At 33.3% G+C, this 20,562-nt stretch overlaps 1 protein-coding gene across 13 annotated transcripts in view; it reads left to right on the plus strand.

Annotated features, from left to right (window-relative positions):
* Positions 1 to 20,562, plus strand: part of LOC123691150 (rho GTPase-activating protein 21) — a 296,813-nt gene that overhangs the window by 153,085 nt on the left and 123,166 nt on the right. The window lies entirely within an intron of this gene.

A 20,562-nucleotide genomic window follows, 5' to 3' on the forward strand; every position in this document is an offset into this window, starting at 1 on the left:
ATAAAAAGAAATCGTAATAGACAATAGACATTGAATCTGGTTCTAATGTGTTATTTACACCAGAAAATCTATAAGCAGAACTTCTGAATTACGAACTTGTGAATTAAACACCGCTATCGCTATGGACGGTACTACAAAGCCAGAGCCAGTTTACGAGTCTGCTATGACGTACACACATCAATCAGAACACTCATTGTTCTGTTTATTATTACTTCCCATAGGTTTATGCTGCAGTCACACTAATATCACTAAATCTGACCTTGGATTACGTACCGAAAAACAGTTATTTCTTTGAATATCTTTAGTTCCATTGTATTGTACTTTTCCTTGTTTTGTTTGATGGTACGGTTTATTATTATTTTGTGAACTATACCATATTGTGTTATGAAACACAAATGGCGTTTGTTGAGTGTTGGTCTATTCATTATGTATGCGACATATGCAGAAGCAATATCACATACTTAAATGATAGAGATACAGTGAGTTGCTGTTTTAGAAACAATTCTACTTGAGGTGGTGAAATTATATTGATGACTAAAAAATCTTAATAAAATTTGAGGATTTCAACCCGGACAGAGCCGAGGCAAATGTCAAATTTTCTAACTTTCCATGGACAGTATTTCTAAATGTATATGACATCATCCCATCAACACAAGACTCATATTACGTAGAAATATATTACATTGCTGTACCAATAACGCACGGATTATCGTCAATAGTTCTATTGGTGTCATCAGGCCACCGGGCAGCGAAACAATGCGATCACTGTGCCGAAAGTTCCATGGCTTTAATTATTCGTGTCATGCAAACAAAAAGTGTATCGAACATTGCCGGTTCGATCGGCGAGTCTTACTAATTGATTTAATTGACGATCAGGTTTCATTTTGAGATCATCTATTCTGCTATCCTGTTGGGTTACTTGCCATTAGTTTTACTTGTATTTTATTATAGAATTTTGATTTTAATAGGATATTGTTAAAAATTCTGTCCACATTAACCTCATAGCGACCTATGCATAAATTATCGTTGTTTATTGTCTCCAACAGTTTAACAAAAATATTTTCTAAGTATCAAGTGATCGGACTGCGCGAGCAGATATAAAAATAAGCTGTTGAACATTGATTTAAATGTTGCCGATTTTATTTTTAAATGTTGACAAATATTGGTTAAGAGGTCGGCTATCGGTAAACACGTCTTCAGCGACAATTTATTCTCTCGAAACTTATGGAAATTGCACGTGAACTTTTATTGCATTGACATGGATATTTGTGTAAAAAATGGGACTAGGAAATTGGTACACGGTAGCCATTTTTGGCCAAGGGAACGAGTTTGGATCGAATAACGGTTGGGAAGTAAAAAAAAAAGCGATTTCAGTTGTTGTTGTATAATTGGTGACGAGCATTCGGAATGCAGTTCGATGGAGACGTCCCTAAAGGGAAGATGGGCGACCTTAAAAGGCAGCACAGATGCCTTATATTTAAATGGGGTTTAAATTTTACATTGAATAAAGTCTGCTGCGTATTTTATTGGTTTATTTTTTGCTCCTAGTGGTCTACGTGAACGGTGTCCAAGATATTATGATTCACCTCGGTTCTATTTCTTAACGATTGTATTCAAAGGTCACATGATTATTTTTTTCTAATTCAACTTGAAACTTGTATCAAAAAGGAAATCTTTCCAAATCGTTTGCACAGACATGATCTAATGTATTACGTTTTCCGAGCTATATAATTTAAATTACAATTATAATGTTCGCACATAGCGGTGACACGGTCTAACGGTGCGGCAATCATAACAGCTGAGGTAACGATGCGCATCAGCCCCGTAACCCAGGAATGTATGTTAAACTCATCAAACCACTTCTCGGAAGGGCGCTTAATATCCTACACTTTATAACATAGCTGGCTAACCCATAAAAGTACCTTGGAGTAACGACAGCTCTCAACGGCTATTGGACCTATCGTAGTAATGGCCAACTTTACGGGCTAAAAGGAATAAAGAGCTTTTAAAGTGTAACACTTATGTTTCCAATATTCAATTTTCAATAAATATTTTGACCTTAAAAGCGTATATGTCAACCGTGAGTGCCCTCTATTACGCATTCGAAAAATGTCCATATGGCTAGTCAATAGTATAAAACGTCACGGTGTTATCTCAAGACGTCAGGTAGGTAGTATCGGACAGGCGTACATCGCAATAGAACAAACTTGGGTCGCGCAGGTGAGCCGGGAGCTCTTATGGTATCATTGAAAAAACGACAGCTGCCCGTCTCCATATTAGTGCAGTCTTAGCGAAAGGTGGCGTAAGTCACAACCTGCTCTGCGTGAGACGATAACCTTACGGGCGAATTATGTCCAACAGAAGCTCAGGACGTGTAAATTAATTGTGGACTATGTAACGTTATTGATTAGTTTCTGGATGGACCAGTAGGCTTTCGTATTAGAGATCTCTATCGCGTAATCACATCAATCTCCGCTGACGCGCAATTAATTAATTTCATATTGAACATTTTCCAAGCGAGTAGCGGTAAAAGGAAGAAACCATTTTCTGAACCAGCTCGCTTTATAGATCTGGTCGGTTACATGTTTGTCAATTGCGCGTAAAAGTCGTCGTGAGGTTTTATGAGAGCGTATTGAATGCGCGGTTGACGTGTCGGACGGACATAACACTGTTGCGAATCTAAAACGCAAATTTGCGCTTCCTCGTCCGCGCACGCCTGCCGGGAACAGATGGTGAAACTCATGAAATATTGCAGTGCATCCATTATTCATTAATTAACCTACTATCACCGCCCATAACGGGCCATCCTCGCCAGCAGCAGCAGCTCGTAGGATAGCAGAAGACACAAAAACTAGTTATAATCTCAAATGCCATGTCAATGACATGCCGGCGCCGTTGTTCGGTTCGCAGGTTCGAAACGGGTATCCACCGTATCACCGCCGATATTATTGTAACGCGCTATAAAAATAAAAGTTGCGATATTGTTTATCGAAGATAACGGAATGTCTTTATATGGTAATCTGAATATTTAATGTTCGCCGTTCGCGATATTTTAAATTCGGAATCGCAATAAACGCAATTGTTCCAAATGAAAAGTTCCGCATACTTGTGCGACATCAGTTGTTCGAATATGAATAACTCGTAATGTTTCCGTACGCGAATAATTTCTGCATCAATAGTTGCGTAATGCGTAAGCCGTAGGTGCGCTGTAATTGAAAATTGCATTATGGATTAGAGTTATTTGTTGTTTAATCTAAATGGAACTTTCTATGTTTCGCAACACGACCAAAATTGGATTTGTATAATCAATTATTTAGCGAAGATGGATTATGTTCAATTTTGATGGAATAAATTAATTTGTTAACAATTTAGAATTCATCATAAAATGTTGCCCGGACGTTCTCAGAATTTAATTATTTAGGTTCACTTGGTTCTGTTGCCAAAGACCTTGTTTTTTCTGCTCTGGTCAGTTTTTAATTATAACTTCTTTCTCGATTTTCTTGGCCTTGACGAATTAACTAATTTATTACAAGCAAAGTTACTGTTAAACTCGCCAGATTTGACTTTTATTCAATTTCACTAAAACGCATATTTCAGAGAAATTTTAATGTTATAGAGATTTCTAAAATAAATAAAGAACTATAAATTAAATAAATAACTTTCTATCTTTTGTATAAGTTTAAAATACTGTTATTTTATATAATTTATTCATAAACACACCTGCCAGGATATTTATATGTTAGGTTTGTTTATCACACGATCACATAATATATTTAACCTAATGAATTTTATTGCATTCCTAATATGAGGGAAATTCATTAAAATATAATTATTTAAGAATTTTTACAATATGTAGTATCCAAATAATAAAAAATATTGGGTCAGGTTCACCATCAATTCCTTTATAAAGCCGTCGAGATGTCAAGCCGTCATCTTCTGACCCGAATGTTGCCTGAAGGCTGTCTACACTTACATTATCAATCAAACTATCGACTGCTCAATTCAAGCTAATTTTACTACTATTGTGATAGTAATAAGATATACTATCCCGTGCAATATAACGTAACACTTATGTCAAATGGATTAACGAATGAGACATTGATTGGAAATATTTAGCGCAAAGGTCAAATACAGTACAATGTCGTGCTTAACATTATTTTTATATATGCTTTATATTACTAGTAGGGACAGGTGTGAAAAATAGATTATTCGATCTAATAATATCAGTGATGTAGACCTTGGCATTCTTTAAATGGCTAACTTTCTAAAAAATATATTTAATTATCGAACACATATGGGCATAGACTATAATTTTAGAAACATAGAATTTTATTACCATTCTTAAAAATGAATTTATTAATAGCAGTAACTTATACAAAGTCTCAATCTACGTAATAAAATTATTAATTTAAAGTTTGAATACGTTTTTACCATTTATTGTTTTGTAAAATTTACAAACGACCATAAATTATGAATCAATTTTAATCACCATATGTTTCACAGTGGAATATATAATCTGTGACCATTTGTTTCACTAGTTATTAGTGTTTCATTAATTCCATATTTGTCTCGTATTTGTTTCGATTCAAATGGCATGTGTGTCCCATTGGCTGTGGCGGTCGTGATTTACAAACAACAATAAATCAATCAGATTCGAGTGCTGAAATGGCCGAGTGATTTGTCCATTCATTCGGGCTCGTGTCACGTGGATACAGGGTTGTCACCTGTATAATTATTAATTTTAGAATAATTCGTAGTCGCACAGTATAAAAATCTAAATAGGATTTGTTTGGGCAGGGATTAATACATTGTATTGGATATTAAAAACTCGTTTGTAAGTCATGTAAAAATAACAAAAATTATATTTTAAAATCGCTATAAAAATGTATAAGGCCTATCTGAAATTTAAAACTAAATTATTCATACAAGTCGCATATCCACTGGCCCATTCTTTCTGACAAGTGACAACCCTTATCCAGCCCGCATGTCATGCCGACCGATTCAAAGCAATTGAATAAATTGATATACCTAACAAATAGATGCTATGCGAGCGATGCCTCATGCCTGTCGTAAGACGTTAGTCGCTTCTCTTGATGAGATGAAAAAACATGCCTGGATATGGGCATTTCTGTATAGATTTTGTAGCGTATTATATTATGTTGATTCTTTGATGCATATCTTTAATGCATTTTTGAAATTATGCTTCATGCTTTGAAATTATGTAATAGATTTTTATCGATTTTGTATGTTCTCCTATAATAACTGACATAATAGTGAACAAATAATAAATATGCTAGTTTGAGCTCAATATTCTTTAACTGCAAACATAAATGGGCATTCAATATGTGTTCAAAAATTGAAAATATATTTTTTTAATTCTCAAACATTAGTTTTGTTAGTGCCAAAAATGATGATGATTAATGATATTAAATGCAAGTTCACCTATGCTCTAGGATCTAGAGTCTAGAGATGCATTTGTTCTTTCTTCTATACTAAGTTCAACCCATAATAAACATGTTTTACGTTTTGTAATACATAGAAATGATATCTTCAAGATATTGAAACAATTATCTCAACAATCAAGTACGCATTATCTTTGGATCTTATGTCATGATCACTTATAACATCGTATTACAAATTATGACGCCATGTGTTGTAGTTCTGCTTGTAGTTCTGAATGTTTGATACAGATTATAAACATGCTAATGGTGTACTTCAAATGTGTAATTGTCGAAATTTTGTTCGAAATGTTATGTATGTTAATTGGGATAAGAATCGGGAATGTAGTAGAAATTTAACGTTTTGAAAGGGTTGAAAATAAAGATTTCACAGACATAATTTTAGTATTCTTGGAAATAAGATATGTTACTATAGGTAGTTTGGGTAACATAAACAAACTATTATTTAAATGTAATTATGCGATAGTAAAAAGCTCTCCTTTATGTACCTAAATTAAAATCGAAACGTCGTCTATATGAACATCGTTTTTATTTTTAATTATAATTAATATTTTACAGAAGCTTGTTTCCTGTTATTATAATTGCAGTAGGCTATAAAATTTCTTCCCAAACATGAATGTTCTCGAATTAAAACATACCTACACATTTATTCTCCTTTTCCGTTAGTATTAAGGCGTCTCAAGTAATTGATCACCTGCTATCTTATCTTGATTGATAACCGTGACCTTGAGGGCGATTGGTACTTGAAGGTATTAGGTACTAATTCTCTATCAATCACTTTCATCTGACTCTTCCTGTTGTTTTCAATGAAATACTTCTTAATAATTAATAAAGGTCTTAAGTACCTAAGCCTAAGTGACTACGCTGATGCTTGCTTTCCTGATTTATCAGTCGAGCAGATAGAAAAACTTGAGCGCCTCCAGAACTATGGTATCCGGTTTGTATTTGGTCTTCGCAAATACGACCATGTCTCTTCCTTCCGCATGAAGCTCAAGTGGCTCCCAGTCCGCTTTCGCCGGAATGTGCATTACTTGCAGTTACTTTATCGTGTCCTGTTTGACCCTAAGACTCCTTCATACCTTAAAAATAAATTTGACTTCCTGCACTGTGAAAGCTATTCCCTTCGTTCAGTGGATAGGCTTGTCCTGTGCACACCTTTCCATCGCACGCGCTTTTATGGTGATTCTTTTACTATTACGGCCATTAACCTATGGAATTCCTTACCCATACCCATAAGGCAAGCTCAAACTCTGTCTAAATTTAAGAGCCTCATACGTGACCACTTTTTAAATCTTGCGTTTGAATCGATATAGTTTTTTTGTATAATTGTAGTATATTTTATAGTATATTATGTTTATATTTTTATGATGTATTAATATATTATTATATTTATTTTATTTATAGCATTATAATTATTATTATGTATATATTGTATATATCTTTTGGTATGGTATATTATATCTTATTTTAGTGTGTATATTATGTATTTTTAATATCATCTATTTATGTTTATTTTTTTACCTACCTCCGCTGTAGTAATATTGTTTTTCACACAATCTGTTGGTTGCCTGGAAGAGATTACTTATTAGTAATAAGGCCGCCCTCTGTGTTGTTTGTACTAGTTTAAGTTCTATTGTACCTACTTTTGTTATGTTGGCAGCACAATAAAGTGTTTAAAATAAAAAAATAAAAATAAGCCAATTCTAAGCGGGTGTACTTACCTGTTGTGATGTTGATATTAATTTACTTCTTAAAATAACAAATTACTTTGTTAATTATAGTTCTCGTGTTTAAATGTACACACTTTACAGTTAATGTAAATATTCAAGCGTTTGTTCATCGCGATGCCGCTTTAAATTTCTCACAAATAATTACAAAGGTTAATAATGTACATTAAAATGCAGTTTTATCTCGAAAATTTCATCACTGTATTGTTGTACATAGCGGTAGTACAACAACGTACTGTTAGCACCGCCCACAGGATATAGTGCGGTTCATGTTAATTGTGCCCGATTGCGTGTAATTTCCATTGAACTGCGGTGTACATTAAAAGGTACAGTATTGTCATAGTATTGTTGACTTTGTATTGATGGTCTAGTAGGTATTGATACGAATCACTCGATGGTTAAATTGTGTGACGTATTTGGAACGATGTTGATGTTCTTTTTTCAAAAATGTTTAATTTTTCGTTTCTTTGTACTTTTTTTGGCACTGACGGTTTGGAATTGGACTCAATATTTATTCTGTGTATAAATTATGTACCTATAGATTGTTCCATAGATAATGTAGAGTCATATTTACACAAGTTAATGTAGGTAACTATCGAATATTTTACTCACAATATGCAAAGAGACAGTCATCCCTGCTTTTGTTATCCCTTCACGTATTGTTTATGTTGTTACAAAGGGTCTAACTTAGATCCCTTCTCAGAGTTAAGGAGACATGTCCTTGAATTAAATTTAAGCTTATTTTGGATATCACTTTCTTATGGTTTACCGTTAACTGTAGTTGTGTAAAATGTTTTAAATTCATTTAACATTAGATAAAATAGAATTTCACATTTTAATAATTTTGATAATGACCAGTATATATCACAGTTAATTTCTACGATTTCCGACATTTGTTTGATTATGTCCAAAGCTAAACAAATATCATCAATACACTATCAACATCTATTTATTCAAATAATCATTTTGTAATATACCGACCTCACTGCTACATTTCACCCCAGCTCTATCCAAAGTAACGCGAATATTATAAGGGCATTTCAACCCCTCGCTTTGATCAAAAGCGTGACAATTTATTGGCTATCTTTGCACAATGGTAGAGAAAATTTATTGCGTGATAAAGTCTCTCGTATTCTATGCCATGTCCAAAAGGATTTTGTTAACGGGCATAACAACGTCATTAAAGTATGACCGTAAATCGTAGTAATACTTATGGATTAGTTTGACGAAAGCTTATGAAAACTTTCCGTGCTTGTGCGTACAAAACATTTATGTATCGACTGATTTATGAAATTATGAACCGGAGGAAGCTATGTCGTAAAGTTTTTAATGTTTTTTTATGGGAGAAAGGAAGATTGTGTTTTCTTGTGTTTGACTCAACGTGAGTACCTATAAAGCTTGAAAGTTGTGACCTTTAGAAATAATTTAAAACTGTAGGTACTATTTAAGCTGACGTTTCCTATGGTCAGTTGTAAAATAGAATGATTTAGATAAGAATGTTTTATTTGTCCGAAAGAAATTAAATATTACAAAGTCAAAAGAAAATAAATTAATATCTTGTGATTATCTCCCTTTTTTCTGTCTATTTATAGCGCACAGCGCAACTAAAATAGATGAAAAGTTTACAGGTTCTTGGTCGCATAAATCTAAAGCTCAATAGGCGCGTTGCAAACAGGGTCAGACGATGCAGCATCATCGATCGAGTCCGACTGCCAAACTGATGGACCCGGGGGAGTGCATGCATGCCTAATACGATGCACCCCGCGGGGAAGGGGTCACGTGCGTTTGATGTGTATATCTGGTATACAGGGTGTAGGTAAATGTACGTTCTGGCCGAGGAATTAAATTGTGGATACAGTGTGTTCTGTGATTGGTTTGGTCTGATTAAATATTTGTGATAATTATGTGCTGCGCTGTTTGCGACATTAGGCACAGGATGTTGGAAAATGTTGTGCCTTAGGTCGAATTGAATTACTAATGGTTCGTTGTATGCAACTTTTTTAGTGCTTGAATTCTGGCAAACTTCTGAATCAGTTATGAGTATGTATTTATATTCAGTATATTGTGTTTGACTTTATTTCTTGGGTCATGAATTTATACAAAGTTTAGTAGGTACTATTATTGCAAAACTTCCTCAATAAATAGTCATAAATCGTAATGTATTGGGTTTTAATATTTTAAGTTATATATGAATCAATTAAACAAAATATCACCATCATTTTCCTCGCTGACAAAACTGGTAACAAATTGGTCAAAAATGATGACGAATTTCATCAGCGTCATTGTTATAATGCGTAAAGCGTGAGCTCCCGGCGACCGATTGTTCCAACGCTTTGTTGTTTCGAGGGAAAAATTTTGCGTCGAAATCGCACAATGCAGTGCGCAGGCGCCTTTGTTAGCATTGTTACGCAGGGGCAGATTAGATAGGGATGACAAGTAATTGGTTGATTTTTCGCACGATGCTTTTTGTTTTTAAGTTTTTTGATTGTCAAATAATTAATGTTTGATCGTGTTACTCTTGACACAAATAACTTAAATTACGCCGTACGTTTGTTATGTTTTCTTGATTTTTGAGCCGCAGATTGTCGATGTTTCTCCGAGCACTCTTACATTATTTATGTTACTGCTATTTTGTGTACCTATAGAAATATATAATTTGTACAGTATTAAAATATTTCTTTGTGTTTCAAAGTTTTGACAACCCTTTCTCGTAGCTCAAAACGCGCCCCCCATAAAATTAATCTCTCATATTCCCACAGACGGTCGGGCGATCGGTTATTTTTGATTCTGATTTGTGTCTTAAATCCATTTGTCAAGTGGATCGCGATCTAATAATATCTGTTTCATTAGTCAGAAACGGTCCGTGCTTCGTAATGGCCGCTTTTAGATTGTTCCTTGAATTGACCGAGTACATCTTTTTAGGTTAACTAGTTAAGGTTACGCTGATGAAGAACATGCTATTTGAAGTTAAAAGGATAACGTTAGTATTATGTTCGCAGAGCAATTTTAGTTGTAACTAAAACTAAACTATAAAAAAAACCCAGGATTGCGGTGTTAGGTATTGCGTATAAAAGGCTAACAGAACAGCAGTTTTATCTAATTACACCGAAAAATTTATAAATACATTTCATGTTTTCTTAAAAATTTGTAGTCTAGTATTTTGTGCTTGAATATAGGAACCATGCAATCTCTAAATACACAGCAAACGTAAGGGTTGAATGCTTCTCTGCATTAGAATCCTAATGCAGAAAAGCATTCAACAGCGTTGTACCACATCTGGCGACCTGACGTCCCGCTGTCTCTAGGGGAATTACCCTTGTACTATAGGTACTAGCATACAGGTACAAACACTTGTGTGTGATCCCTTTGTGTGGGTAGAACAAAGCAATTACGGGCAACATGCTTTCATCTTTGGTTCATGATTCAATGGATTATGAAATGTAATGTAATCTATTTAGGGTAAATTATGTTATGTCGGTTGTTTGTTTTAGACAGGCAATTTGGCTTCAAAGTTTTGTCTTAATTGTGGAATAATTTTAACTAATGAAAATTATTTGGTTTCTGTGATCTCTAAATTGAACGGTTTAAATAAATTACATTTAATACGTAGAATTGTAAAATACCGAAAAAAGTAGGTACTTATTTAGTTCCAGGTAGATATTCTGTGATTATTATAAAACCAACTTTCTTTTCGTGTCTAGTTTTTAAAATTCTCAGTTAATTACAACTGCTTATGTTTAACAAAAACAGTTAAGTAAACATTTATTTATTTATAAGTGATCTTACTGTTGTATTTAATGAAAATGAACTAAATAAGTTCATGGTCAGTAAAATAATTTAACGGATACACATTTCGCCGTGGTACTAAAGTACATCTTAGTGGGGTCACAGTTGAGTTGCCACCCTTCGGATGGGATGCCAAACTCGCTTCGTAGGAACTTGCAATACGTGATGCATCACTGATAGTGAATATCTTAAAATTACTTAATACTCTTGAATTTATAGACAATAATTATTATGTTTGGCTGTAGTAACTGTGTATAACTTGTGAAGCGTTAAAGTTCATCAAATTGATTAACTAATACATACTGCGGTAACTGTAGTTTGTTTTAAAAATAACAAACGTTCAAACTATCAAAGAAAGATGACGCTTTGGGTATACATGTTTTTAAATTAATGTTACATTTAAAAGCTTTTTAAAACATTGCTCAAATCGTTGCAACACATTTTTGGAAACAGCTCTACATTTCACAATTGGGCTAGTTTGTAAATATGTATATTTAAATACTCTTTCAATTAAGAGCTTAAAACAGTTTGCTACCTATTCTCAGAACTACTATACACACAAATAATTATAAAACATTTTAAAGCCATTTCCGAAGAGTTTGTTTAAAAAAAGGTTTTTTTTTTCGTTTTGATAATTTATCTGTGACATGACATCTTCACCTCGCCAGTAAAACGGATACTTCCCACTATTCCTAAACGTCATATCCGTATTTTTACTCTATACATCACCCCTCGATAACCATTCCTCTGTTCACATTCCGTAACTGCACATGCCTGTGACACCTGTGTTTTGTTCCCACTGATCAGTAGAGCATGAAACATGTGACGGTATGGTAATTGCCTCAAATACGCCCTCACTTCGCCTTCAAATTGAATATGATTTTTTTAGTTTCGAATTGTGAATAGAATATGCATAAGAATCTATGGCTCCTTTCACAACTTCCTGATATGTTCTGTATCAGTTGCATTATCAAGTCGTAAAACCGACCGTTAGAAGCATTTTTGCCGCAATTACGACGATTACGAATATCACACTGACAGCCGATCATAGACATTTAGGCCCTCTATCCTATCGTAATTGCCTCTACTCGCCCAAAACTGACCATTGTGATATATCTGTGTGTATAGTCTGTCAAACGTAATAGGTATCTCACTTCAAAATCCGCATGCAATTTGTAACCCAGTGCTGCCTTGACCCAAATCGTGAGACATGCGACGTGGTCGCGTGCGCCGATTATCTGGCATCGGGAGCACGACAAGTGCAGCTTCTATCGTGTCTAATGTCGTAAAGGTCGAGAGGTTGAGAGCTTTTTAATGACTAGAGACTTTTGCAAACGTTTTTGTAATTTTGGGTGTTGGATTGCAGCTTTTAAAAGGAGTTGTAGTTTGTGTAGTTTTGGATTGAATGTAGCAAGGATTAGCTATGCTTTTTGCTGCTTGCTTTAGTATACCGTTGCATATTCATAAATTATGTCTAAGATATGTTTCGTTTGAAAATAGAATGAAGCATTTTTAAAAGACGGTTTGTAGTTGATTTCGATCTTTGGATGCAGCATAATCGAAATTGTATTTGTAAAATAAAAGCTGCACTTCCATTAATTTATACACTACTGAACTACACTTTCACTACACAAGTTATAGTAGCTACAGATAAATAATAGATGCAGTACCATATTGTATAGTCTATAGACGGTATACATCGCGCCAGATCCTCTGCATATTTATTGGGCGGGAAGCTGACAGCACAATGGACCGTCTGTTACAAGCGCAGATAATCCTCAGGGCAACCAGCTGACGAAGGAATCTAATGAATTTATATCGATTATAATTTTGTATTGAAAGTTTGGCTTATGGTGGTGATTATGAGGGGAAGAAGCATATGCTTGGGTAATATAGTCATAAAAGCTATGAATTTAGAAAAAAATATACCTTAGGTAGATAAGAAAGGTAATATTTCAAATATGTATTGTAGAGTAACATAGACGTTAGAAGATAGATGTAAAAAAATGTATGAAGCTTTGATTCGGGAGACCAACCCACAAAAGTCCAGATAAACCAGCCAGAAGATAAACCAGCCATTGCAAATACGATTTAACATTAAAACAGTGTTTTGCAATGACCGCCATTTGTGAGTTATTAGATAATGGTTTGTATCGTTAAAGGTTAACACAGATTTTATCTGAGTGACAAAAAAGTCCAATATAAGCATTATAAATTACACGTCCAATCATGATTTATTTAACACACAATTTACAATACAATAAAAAGTTGATAAAGGTTATCACTGCTCATAGTTGGCCTATATCTATTGTAAAAATAGCGGTATTAAGCCCACGGTTAAATCATATGAATTAATACGTAACCCGGTGTTATCGGAGCACCTTTAACGTTCGTTTTATCTGCAGACATTAATTCAGTCGATAAAACTTACGAATGCGGAATTATCTAAGACGTCAGCGGTTTCTTGCATCATAGTAATGGGAGTTTTCGGCCAAAATACAAATGAGCTAAGCTATTGATGAATTATCTAGCGTGGGCGGTTCAGCTTCAATTGGTTTTGATGGTTGAACGCATAAATTTTAATATGAGTGTTAATGTTTATAGCGATTTCCATTTATTGATGAGTATCAAGCGTCTGCAGATAATGTAGCTACGGTAATTTATTAGCGGATAGAGCTGTTATTAACTTGGAATGTTGATATTTCTTTCTTTATTGTATTGAAGCGAATGAAGCGATTTTCATTAATTTTGATGTCGACAGATTTTTGTAAACGTTGAAATTTTAATGAGTGGGACGCATTTTTATGAACAGTATCTACACAAGTAGATTTATTTTTTATCAAGTCAATAGGATTTGGTCAACACAGGTGCATTACCTGCTATCATCGAAATTTGGACTTATAATAATAACCAAGTCTTACATCTGATACAGGCTTGCTATAGGGCTTCGTGAAACGTCAAGAAATAAGCTTATTTACGTAAATATACAGTAATTATCATATGAGCACGGGGCGTGACTCACGAACTGCTACCGTTCACTCGCACTTTCTGATCATTTTTCACTGTCCATACTATGTGATTATGATTACACAAATTAATTGTGTGTATGTAGGGACTTGGCCTTTTGGTGACATTATTTTTCATTCAAGTAAAATGTCATAATTATAATTTGTAGAATGAAAACTATTCGTGTGCTTTTCGTAAAAATATAACGTCTACTGTCGTCTAATATGTGAGTATTTTGTTTTTTTTTTTTTTTATAAATATAAAGTAAAGAAAATCAAAAGTAGAGCCTTATAGGATTACCTATATTCGATTTAGATATAATGCTTTAATCTACGTGTATATCAAAATTGTACAACAAAAGATAAGCCAGCGGTCCGCCCCGGCTTCGCCTGTGGTACATAATTTACGTTTTCCCTACATAAGAACCATCCTCGTACTTCACGGAATATAATAAAAAAAGGATTATCGAAATCGGTTCAGCCGTTCTCGAGTTATGCGCTTACCAACACATTTTGCGATTCATTTTTATATATAAGAAGATCATATCAGGAAGATTTTCACGTCTTCCGTAAATGGATTTTTATCTTTCATTTTTTGAAGTGAAACTTCGTTACGCGTGACAATTTTCCGTTACGCGCCATCTTTTTCTTATTGCTACCACGCGTGATTCGACGTATTTTTGTAAAGTTGCATATAGTAAATTATTTTTGAAAAATAAGGTCATAAAAAAGTTTCACTTCTTACGTGTGTGGGTACACTAGTACACGCACACATTTTTTTTAATTAGTAATAAGGAGTTGATATACAAGTTTGTTTGTTTTGTTGCACAGCTATCGAATTTATGAATAAATTAAGAATTTCAAAAGCCATATGCATAATTGATAAGTTCTAATCAAGTTCATTACATAAAAATCGCATTTTAATGTCCAGAACAATCTCGCACATAAACAAATAGAATCCAAAGAGCCAATACCCTATACGATATTAAAAATATATTCCACTGCGAAAGCTTATATAAGTTACATAAGATTAGTTTTTGTTATCCAAAGGAATGATCATCTTGAGCGAGATCGTATCGGCTGTTACGAAACTGTGTGCTCTATCGCATCGGATAGCTCTGGTTGGGAAACGGTACGAGTGATAAACTTTTGGGAGTGTTTTATAATCATTATTAAACTTCTCTTATTGAGACAAATTAGTAGCAGACATAATGAAACTGTTAAAATAAAATTAAGTTGTCAATCGGGATTTTTTTCATGTATTATATGAGGATTAGAGAGAGTATTATTGCACGTTGCACAATCGTACTTAAATAGATAACTAATGTATTGGAAAATGACGGGTTGAATGGATGTTAATGAATGGATTACCTTAAAGAAATGGTATATAAATTAGAATATAAAACAGAAGTAGTCCTGTAGAATTGCATATTCCAGAACATAGCATATCTGATTAAAGATATTAGAAAACTATAATAAGGCAGTAATCGATCGTTAAATTCAAAGAATAATACATTGATATGAATGTAAATTTCAATGTGTTAAACATCGACACTTTATATACCTATACATATTTTAAAATAATTAAAATAGTAATAAAAGCTTAGATCTTATAACTTAGACCAGCTTCCGCGCTCATTGTAAGCGCACACTGACCATTGTCTGCTGTGACTTGCAGTAGAATGCTCTCCTTTTACTTATAGATAGTACAATGCAAATGAAAAACGTCTGAATACACCTCTTAGAATAAGTAAAGGCGCCTTGTTTTATACTTCTATTCGAATTTTTTTAAAATAATGTCGACGGTAGATATTTATTTTCATTTCTTTGATTAAAACTTGCACGTGAAATCGTTCGTCGTTGACAATATCGTGTTTTATAAAAGAGATTCATTAATCTAGATGTTTGAGAGGCGTTTTGAATACATTTCTTTAAGGGCTGATTTTTCAATCCTTGGTTAAAACTTATTCATCGATTAACGTATTAAACTACCATTTCAAAAATGTATTCTAATTGTCCGTATTTGACAGTTTACAGGTGACATTTTAACATGTTCGTGTACCTAATACTTTATAGGACGGATAAATTTTAACCAAGGATTGAAAAATCGGCTCTTAATATATTTGATTAAAAACACGTGTGGTTAAACTAGAGTAAGTATATTATTTATACAAACTGTATATATTATTTAAACAAACTGTTTGGACAGTTTTTATATTACGTCGCAAAGATTACGCAAAACATAGTGTTATTCGAATTTATAATTTCTTCTTGAATTTTACTGAAATATGAAAAATAGGTTTCTGCAAAAATATGGATACTTACAAGTCAAAGATTAATTTTGATGTGCAAGCAACTCGATAGTTTTCCTTTCTAATACAAATAGATCACACAATCACAAAACAAAAATAGTGCAAAAATGGTGTATTGGTTCGTATTTATATCTTTTATATTTATTAAAAAGTATCTTTAATAAAGTATCTACTTCAGGAAGAATCCTTGTAAATGGGAACACTAATATAACCTTGCCTTGCTCGCACAGCACTGCTACACATTAATATTTTCTCAATCCATACAACGAAGACAGACAATTTCATAAACACACCGACGTGTGACGCAACAATGTTCAAGATGCCAACTGTTCTCTGATTCAACTTTTTCATACAAAGATCAAAGTGATATGAAATTGAAATGATTCCGAATAAACGCGTTTTGTTATAATCTGCGTCACGTTTAATTATGTTTTATTGCTTTGGAAATGTTAACGTGGCTTTTCTCGTAATATTTCATTATATGAATATTAATGACTTTATCGTAGGAACTAAAATAGCAGTGTTTATTAATTATACAGAACAGTAACTAGTTTATCGGATGTTTTCGAGTTGGATTGTTGAAATTAGTGGTGTTTGTGTTTATTACAGTTTGAAGGTATCTTATTACGTTTATTTTATTAATGTTGTTATTTTGAGGTATACCTCGAAATTATTATAGGTATACCTCGTTCATTTATAAATGAGGTATAATAATTTTACCCATATATACATTGAAGTATGAACTGCAGTCTGCATTAATAAACTTTTCAGTATTTATTGCCAAGTTATCAAATGACTCAAAGTAGTAGACGTTTAATTATTGCAAATTAAATCGGCATTAAAATGAATTTCCATAAGTATTTTATGACGGCGCATTTCGCAATATTCGAGCCTAAAAATCCCAATAGGATGTGGCAATGTCCAACAAATATCAACCAATTTTAGATAAATATCTTACTTGTTATTCATAAACTTTCACCAAAATAACTGGATGTACGGGTCTTGCATCATTATGTGTTTATGTTGGGCAAAACTGTTTGCTAAATAGCACGAGTCACTTGGTTACTTTGTTCTCCAAATGTTATTTTTATTCATATATGGTTGTAGTAACAATTGGCTCCGAATTGAACGCATTCTTCGTTGAATAACTTTGGTATAACGTTACGTGGACGCTGTAACTATGAAGTTAATACAATTGAACAAATAATTTTTGATTGCACATAGAGAGAGAGATAAATATATATAATAACTGTATTTTTGTATTTCTAATACCATAAGTATCTACAGATCAGATAGATAACCTTCAGGAGAAAGGTTAGACTGATCACAACTACGTTTTCAGCGCTACTAGCCCCTAATTCATTACTATAGTATTTTTATTCGCTTGTCGAGTTTTAAACAGCTTATTTAGCATTTGGTTGCATCATACAAGTAAAAAGCTGACGATGTAAAATGTAACTGTATACTGTTTATAATTAATTCTAATTAATAACAAACATTCCTACATGAATCTCGTTTTATTTGCTGTAATCATTCGGACTTCAATGAGGATTGTAAATTAGCGCTTTGGAGCTTTTAATTGGTGTAACTGACCTTTGGTAAAACATTTTGTTTATTCAGGGTTCTGTGCTAAAACAAATGTGTACGTTTTTCGGCTACGATATTAAATTACCCAAAATAAATTGCGTTATTTTTGTTAACGTTAGTTTTTGTTTATTTTAATGTAACTCGGATAAGAAAACATGTTTTGTTTACGAATAGGAACCGAAATTAACAACAGTGATGCAATAATTAGTAATAGAGCAACATTATATGAATATATAATGACGAATTATTGTACAGTCACGATAGGGACGTAATCATGATGTAATTCAAGCCGCAGAGTGCAATTTGGAACTTATTTGTGTCTGTTATAGTGAGATTTGCGTGCCCTTTGCTTCGCAGTATTACAGACAAGATAATAACAAATTGGATGCGATGTAATTGCACGAATTGATTTGAAAATTAAATTTGATTGACTTATGGTATTGAAAGTGGTTCCATTTGCATTTTGCTGTCGAGAACTGCGCGCTTCCGTCTTTCTTTGGTTTAATGGATATGAATACATTAATATATCTGCATAAATATATTAGTTTTATGATGATTTAATGCTTTAATTTTGCAGTAATTAGATTTATAACAAAATATTGATCATCTATTATGTGTTTATTAATTTGTTTCATTTTTGTTACAGGTATGTCCCCATCAATAACCTCAAACTACATTTTACTCAGCAATGTTATGTAAGTAGCCTTCAATTAATTACCGACAAAAGCTTATAAAAGCAACCGTCTAGTATCAAGTAGCCCATATAAAGTTCACAATACGTGACACACAAATCAAACGGCTACAACTGTAGACAGTGTTTTGCAATCACTCGATTTGGTATTTTTATTTGCCTTACTGCTGTGAGTCACGTATTTTTTTCATTAGTATTCTCCACAGTGTGAGATGATTCAGTGTAAAGGTATTAGTTACTAGTGAACTAATGTTGTGGCGCTTTGCCCTTAATTCAATGGTAATTGTTGTGGACTGCGACTTGACGTTATGCCGCTGCTCAAGTAGACGCGAGACCTAGTTAGTGACGTCATTATTCATTTATCCTTAAAATGAAAACTAAATTGTGGGTACTGATAACGTTTAGTTGCTTGTGTTTTAATTGTATTGGGTTGAGTTACAATTCATGGGAATGTGCTGTATGAAAGAGCTGTATTAATTTCCACAATAAATAGAATTTGTTTACTATGTTTGTTGATAGTTAAATTTTATAAATTAAAAATTTATTAAGTGCTCTAGTATGTAAGAATCGCCATCAATTCGTCATAACATGTCACCTGTTACATTTAACAATTTATAGCCTTGAATTTCACTATTCACCTGCGGTTTTACACTTATGAGTTATGGTAATGATGCAGAGAAAGTGTTTCTATAGGGCCTTTCAACGGCTGTCTCCGTTGATTAATGAAATCTATTCATGCGTCAAATATTTTCCCTTTTTTCATACTGTACTTTGTCGTTAGATCTTGTACGCTGAATAGAACGGATCTTCAATAGTCTAATAGGTTTTTTGAACTGCGCTTAGCAATGGACGTAATTACCGAGATGGTGTCAGATATAAGGAAGCGTAGGTAGACATTTTATTGGCTCTTCGTTATTTAGTTTATTTCGATCTGTGGGTGATATTTCGCTTGCTTCCGTCGTTTCTAGATTTAACTCTTTATAGATGTTTAATGGTTGAAATTATTTTTGTATTCTTGAGATTCTAAAAACATTGATGTGATAATAAACAACACCAAATTTAAATTTGGATGGAATCTAAAATGAAATGTATTACCTACCAACTTTAAATCATGCAATAGATTATGAACCTACCAACTTAAAATCATGCAATAGGTTATGAACAATTTGTGCATAGAGCGATTTTTATGCATCTAAATACTCGGGAAATTTAAACGTAGATTTCATACATAAAACAGTTGTTATAAATCACATGACACGTACATAGGTTTTGTATCCGTGTAAAGTACGAATCTCTACTTAATAATAATAACAGCCATTACTATTCCTATTTAAACCATATCGAAAGTAATCCAGTAAAATGCTCATTTAGAATTAAAGAGTAGAGGCTCATTGGAACTAGAGATTAGCCGTGCACAAGGCGTCTGAACTAAGTCCCACTAGAATATTCAACAGCTTATGCAACCGGTGTTACGGAGCCGGGATGCGCCATGACGAAGCATTTTAGGGTTTTTTCTATCAATGACTTTAGAGTTTAGGCCATGGGATTTATTGGCCAGTGAGAGTTGGTACAGACAAAAACGTGACGGTTTTTCTGTGGCGGATTGCGTGTAGTAAACGCTTTTATTTGATTGGATAGTGTTGCGTAGAAATTATTTAGTTCTGCTAATGTGATAAACGCGAATTTTTGTTACTATTTTACGTCAGAACAGCAGATCGTTTCTGTAATTCTTTTACCCCGGAACCTTTTCATAGATTTTGATGTTAACTTGTATGTTATTATAAGTCTTGCTCAATTCGGAATAGTGCAAGGCGTATCAGTAATCATAGACCAAATTGGTGTTTTTAATTTGAGGCGGTTTAAACTTACTCAAAATTATATAATTTAATTAATTAAATAAGTTTATATTTATTCAAAACGTAATAACCTTTCACAGTCACAACGATTATAAAGTAAAGGAAAAAGTAAAACATAAAATTATTAAATAATTATTTC

This window comes from Colias croceus, chromosome 4 (assembly GCF_905220415.1).
Source record: "Colias croceus chromosome 4, ilColCroc2.1".
Lineage (NCBI taxonomy): Eukaryota > Metazoa > Arthropoda > Insecta > Lepidoptera > Pieridae > Colias > Colias croceus.